Consider the following 4,971-nt stretch of genomic DNA (forward strand, 5'->3'; position numbering starts at 1 on the left):
AATAAACAGAAGGAGTGAGAGTGATGTTGAAAATTGAAGATATAAGAATAAGAAGTGTACTGGGAAAGGAGGGGGAGGGAGAGGTAGAATTTAAGAAACTTTCTAAAATATGCAGGAAAGAGCTTTTACAGTAGAGGGGAAAATAGGAGGGGGGTTACAAACAATATTAGAACTTCATTCTCATTGGAGTAGGCTCAAAGAAGAAAGAATGTATAAACATATAGAAAGAAAATATAGATATAAGCACTTAGTTGGATATAAAATTTTATGTTAAGCTACTTTGATATAGGAGTGAAAAAGGGTAAGGGGATGGGGGAGGAGTAACAACATCAAGAAGAATTATTATCATCTTAGATAAAGCAAAAGCAAAAACTCATCATAATTAAAGGATATAAATAAGGAAAGCACATTTTGTTAAAAGACCCATTGACAATGAAGTAATAATGAAAAAAAAGCAGTAATTTTCTCTGTTGAAAAGATCTTGTTTCTTTAAAATGTGGAGAATTCCTTCCCTCCCCTACCGGAACATAAGATGGCGGCAGTGCTCAAGAAGGCAAAGCACAGACAGCTAGCTAAACGGGGAGGGGGGAAGAGGAGGAGAGGGGACAAGAGGGCGGGAGGGGGAACGGGGGAGAGTTAAGTCTAAGAGGAGTGTGTCCCCCCGAAGTGTGCTCTGGGCAGTCGCAGGTCTGACGAAACTCCCTATTGATTTTCTATAGCACTACTGCCCTGTACTTCCACCCATCCTCCCACCAGCATCCTAGCATTTGCCTCTGGCCATCCCTTGGGGAATACTGCCGTGACAACTGTGGCAGATGCCAGTCCTGGGTCAGCATTATCTCCATTTCAGGACTGAATTCGGCTCTGCTGGATTCAGAGGCTAGAGTGGTGGAAACACCAGTGGGGAGCAAGCCCAGGAAATGAGGTTGTCAGAGGAGCAGTCCACTGGCAAAGAAGGCCAAGACTGAAGTTCGAGGTACTCTTTAAGCTCAGGCTGTGCCCAGCTCCCCTAAAGTTTCTGGGACACCAACTATTAAGATATGGGTCACATCACCTGAAGACAAACAGCAAGAAGCTCTCTTTCAGACCACTGAAGCACACTGGGACCTCGACACCTAGACAAATGTTGTGATCAAGCCTCAGGCCACCCGAGGTTCTGCTCCCAAACTCCGAGGTGGAGCTGCTTCACTTCTAGCTCATTCTAAAGCTTCACAAACATTACTAAGTACTGCTCCAACTGCATCAATGCATTGAGCCCCTGAAACAGTTCTCGAATCCATGGACGTTTAAGCTCAATTGATAGATAAAGGGCCAAGCAACTCTGAGCTAGTTGTGAATCCTTCCGTGTTTTCGAGAAATTATAAATGACATTTCCATCAGGTTATTCCGAATCAAATTTCGGGAAGAAATCCAAGGCTTATTCTTCAATATGCAGAAACTTCCAAGAAACTTATTGAGACGAGGAGTGCATCCCCAGATAGCAAGAAAACAATGAAATGGAATGTGGGAGATACTTTCAGCTGATTATGGAAGGACTACTCTTCAAGGATAACTATATGAACTATTCCGAGCACTTAAGAAAGCAGCCTAGCCTGCATGTGTCAACTGCTTGTTTTTTTAAAAAAAAACAAACAAACCAACATTTCAGTAAAGAGTAAATGTAGCAAGGTCTACCACATTACCCTCTAGACAAACAAATGCGGGAGAAGCATCTTGTCATCCTTAAGGAGAACAATATCCCCGAGGAGGCAGAGACAGCAGAAGGGGAGCAGGAACTTGTCTGCTGCTACCAGTACGGCTAACGATGTCCCCATTCACCTGCCTCGTGTGGAGATTCGCATGGAGAATAATTCATAAGAAATGAATGACCTTTGTACAGTACCAGGGAAGATATATAGAAAGTCATTCATAACTTCTTCAGTAAACTGGTACCTCTATCGCTACAGCTGCAAGAAATTTTTTTCTTTCCCGGAACCGGTGTCTTCTCTGATGTTATCATCTGATGTTCGGAACTGAGAAGACAGTTCTGAAGAACTCAATCCCAGTACCTGATTTAAGAGCTCTGCATCGATTCTTTGGCATCAGCTTTTAATGTTTTTTCCTTGCTCTTCAGCTGCTACCATCAACATTGTTCTGCATTCCTAAACACCAATGGCTACTTTGGTTTCTGAGGGCCCTGTTTGAACTTCTCCTGAGTGGCTCCTTTTAGCAATTTTAGCTAGGAGCTGATGGAAGCTCTGGTGTCCACTGAGAAACTATTGGAGAGCTCCCCGAGCTCTTGTCCTTCATTGTTTTCATCCTGCAGTGGTTAGATATTCCTCCCCACCTCCCATTAGCACTAACTCAAATGGAGCTGAGCCCTTTGAAGCACACTAGCTGGTGCTGCTTGCCTCTGATCACAGGTATCAAATTGGCTCCCAGCAGAATTGCAAGAAAGAAGAGCTATACTACTAGGCTGGGCACAAACACAGCCGGGCGGTTCCTGCAGAACAATCCCTGCTTTGCCTAGTAGGAAGCACTACTAGCAAGGTTGCAGAAGTTGACTAGGGCCTATCTGAAGTTTGGCTGAAGTCATGACTCCAGCTGAAGCAGAACTTTCTCTTCCTTTGAGATCAAGGCACATAACTCCTACAGGGAGCAGAACACTAGCCAGCAGAGCATCAGCTAACTCAAATCTTATGTAGCAGTCAGTGGAAAAGAGGGCTGTTGAGCTGTGAGAGTTCTGGATTCTCTTCCTTGACCTTCCTTAGACCCAACCCAAGGAGCAAGATACCATCATACTTTACAGGGAAGCAGAAGAGTCAAGGCTGTCACTGACATAGGAAGAATGTCATCTTCCACTAATAGATTGCTGATGGAGTTGTGAATTGATCCAATCATTTTGGAAAATAATTTGGAACTATGTCCAAAAGGCTAGCAAATTGTGGGTACCCTTTGATCCAGAAATATCTCTACTGAGTCTATATCCTAAAGAGATCATTAAAAAGGCAGGGGGCAGGGGGGGAGGGGAGGAGGAAGAACCTACATATGCAAAAATGTTTGTAGCAGCCTTTTTTGTGGTGGCAAGAAACTCAAAATTGAGTGGATACCCATCAATTGGGGAATGACTTAAGTTATGTTTTATGAATGTAATGGACTATTATTGTTATATAAGAAATGATGAACAGAATGGTTTCAGAAAAGCCTTGAAAGTCTTACATGAACTGATGATAAGTGAGTAGAACTAAGAGAACATTGTGTATAGCAGCAACAAAATTTTTTGACTCTATTGGACTTGGTTCTTTTCAATGATATTATTCAAAATAATATCAAAAGACTTTTGAGGGAAAAAGCCATCCACAACCAGGGAGAGGATTATGGAGACTGAATATAGATTTCAACATAGTATTTTCACCTTGTGTTGTTATTTGTTTGTTGTTCTTTTTTCTCATTTTTATCCCTTTTTATCTGATTTTTCTTATGTAATATGATAAATGGGGAATATATTTACAAGAACTGTATGTGTTTAGTATATACTGGATTACTTGCTGTTTAAGGGAAGAGGGAGGTGAGAAAGGAAGGAGAAAAACTTGAAACACAAGATTTTGCACGGGGGAATATTTGAAACTATCTTTGTGTGTATTTTGAAAAAAAAACTTATTAAAAAAATAGAATGTAGTTTTCTATGATTCTCCTCATATCCATATTATTCTTCCCTACTTTCCTTAAAACCTCCTGCTTACTTCATGTCCTTTGTAAATAGTAGCATACTCTCTGTGTCCTATTGCTAATGCTATTTCACATCTAAAAGAAAATACAGAAAAGGAATGTCTCTACTGGGTTGTATCAGGATTCAGGAAGGAGGATGAGACTTTCCAGTCCCCTTTTCCCCCTTCCTGGGAGCCCCTGTCCAAGCCCAAGCTGATGGATGCTATAGTGTCTCACTGAGAAGGTATAGGAGAGCTCCCCAGATCTCCTGTCCTTATTGTTTTTTGCCTGTATTGGTGGGAGCTCCTTCCTCACCTCCCATTAGCACTAACCCTAATAGAGCTGAAGCTTTTCCTATACCACTGCATACCAGTGAGATGTTTTCACTACAGACACACGACATTGTGCTATTTTACTCTTTTATTACCATTAGCTGCAGATCAAAGAGACAGGGGAGTCCTCAGAGCTTTTGATATGAAGACCCCAGCTTTTGAGATAAGAATTCACTATTTGACAAAAACTGCTGGGAAAATTAGAAACTAGTATAGCAGAAACTAGACACTGACCCACACCTATCATCGTATATCAAGATAATATCCAAATGCATTCCTAATCTAGAAAAAAAAAGAATGACTGTAAATAAATTAGAAGAATATTAGATAGTTTACCTCTCAGATCTGTGGAGGAGGAAGGAATTTGTGACCAAAGAAGAACTAGAGATAATTACTGATCACAAAATAGATACTTTTGATTATATTAAGTTTAAAAGTTTTTGTACCAACAAAAGTAATGCAGACAAGATTAGGAGGGAAGCAATAAAGTAGGAAAACATTTTTACATTCAAAGGTTCAGATAAAGGCCTCATTTCCAAAATATATAGAGAATTGACTTAAATTTATAAGAAATCAAGCCATTCTCAATTGACAAATGGTCAAAGGATATGAACAGACAATTGTCAGATGAAGAAATAGAAACTATTTCTAGTTATATGAAAAGGTGCTCCAAATCATTATTGATCAGAGAAATCCAAATTAAGACAACTCTGAGATACTACTACATACCTCTCAGATTGACTAAAATGACAGAAAAAGATAATGACGAATGTTGGAGGGGATGTAGGAAAACTGGGACACTGATACATTGTTGTTGAATTTGTGAATGAATCCAACTATTTTGGAGAGTGATTTGGAACTATGCTCAAAAAGTTATCAAACTGTGCATATCCTTTTACCCAGCAGTATTACTACTGAGCTTATATCCCAAAGAGATCTTAAAGAAGGGAAA

The 4,971-nt window shown here is 40.2% G+C and overlaps 1 pseudogene; it reads left to right on the forward strand.

The window, feature by feature from the left end:
* The first annotated feature begins 532 nt into the window (after nt 1-532).
* Nucleotides 533-2,587, forward strand: LOC127544902 (mRNA (2'-O-methyladenosine-N(6)-)-methyltransferase-like; annotated as a pseudogene).
* The last annotated feature ends 2,384 nt before the right edge of the window (nt 2,588-4,971 follow it).

Source organism: Antechinus flavipes, chromosome 1 (genome assembly GCF_016432865.1).
Source record: "Antechinus flavipes isolate AdamAnt ecotype Samford, QLD, Australia chromosome 1, AdamAnt_v2, whole genome shotgun sequence".
Taxonomy (NCBI): Eukaryota; Metazoa; Chordata; class Mammalia; order Dasyuromorphia; family Dasyuridae; genus Antechinus; species Antechinus flavipes.